The sequence below is a fragment of the Myotis davidii genome, unplaced genomic scaffold (genome assembly GCF_000327345.1).
Source record: "Myotis davidii unplaced genomic scaffold, ASM32734v1 scaffold196, whole genome shotgun sequence".
NCBI lineage: Eukaryota > Metazoa > Chordata > Mammalia > Chiroptera > Vespertilionidae > Myotis > Myotis davidii.
This window is the reverse complement of record NW_006288258.1, coordinates 2,929,693-2,931,099: the sequence shown is the minus strand read 5'-3', so window position 1 is coordinate 2,931,099 and position 1,407 is coordinate 2,929,693.

Genomic DNA, 1,407 nt, shown 5'->3' with positions numbered 1-1,407 from the left:
CGCGAAGCTCCCGCCGGAACCGACCACGTGCCGCCCGCCGGCCGGGTGGGACGGCTTTGCCACGCCTTCCGGCACCCACCTCCCCGCCAGTCTACAGCCCGGGGCCCTTCTATGGCAGGTCGCCTCGATTTCCTCATTTATTCATTTCTTTTTTTTTTCTTCTTTCTCTCTCTTCTCACCAGTGCGTGCTCCGAGGTCCTGAGGGCCCGTGTAAGTGACATCACAGACGGGGAGGAGGAGAGCGCGCCGCCTGGGTTTGAATGAGCGCCTGTGGACGCCTTTCTGCGCGAGGCACGGCCGGAGCGTTTGCTTTTGTGATGTGTTCCCCTGCTACCTAGTTATAGTAGAACGCCTGTTAACTCATTTGAGACTTACAACAACTCCGAGACGTTTGATTTCTATCCCTTCTTTATAAATTGGGATGAAGGAACCTGGTCCTCGCAACTGTTGATGGTCCGGGGTTTGAATTCAGTCTTTATCCAAAACCCACACGCCCTGCAGTAACATACTGCGCCGCTGCCGCTGCCGGGGCGCTGGAGACCGGAGCCGAGAGCTAAGAGAAAGGTGTTCAAAGCTCAGGGAAGGTGTGAGTACCTGTGTTCAAGTCAGCACTCATCAAGCACCTGCGGTTAGGCCAACCACCTTGTAGGTGGGGGGTGGGCGGCTGACAGTCTTGAGTGTAGCACATTTATTCCAACTACAGTGGGGCCTTGATTTACGAGTGTCCCGACTAACGAGTTTTTCGAGATAGAGCCTTCTCTCCGCAGATTTTTTGCTTTGAGTTGCAAGCTAAAATTCAGGTTTCGAGCCAGCTTCAGATACCCCACCGCTAGTTAACGCAGCGAACATCCCAGTGAACGTCGAAACATCAGCCCAGCATCACGCGTCTCACTCGTGCACTTTATGATTTGACATACGAGTAATTTGAGTTACAAGCTCCGTCACGGAACGAATTAAACTTGTAAGTCAAGGCCTCACTGTATATCATTCACAATTTTCTCCAAATACATATTATACTATCCCCCCCCCACCACCACCACCAATTACAAAGAAAAAAAAAAAGCCTTGTTGAAGCAGGAAGCATTTGGAGTCACTAAAAATATTTATTTTGCTATTTGACTTCAAAATCCCTAAGGTGGTCACACTTAAAAGAGCACTACCCACCCCCCCCACACACAGAGCTAAAATTTGGGTTACGAGACAGCTTCAGATACCCTACCGCTAGTTAGCACAGCGAACATCCCAGTGAACACCACAACATCAGCCCAGCATCACGTGTCTCACTCGTTCACTTCTTGATTTGAAATATGAGTAATTTGAGTTCCGAGCTCCATCATAGAATGAATTAAACTCGTAAGTCAAGGCCCCACTGTATTCTACACTTAATCATAGCAAAACATCTTTCAT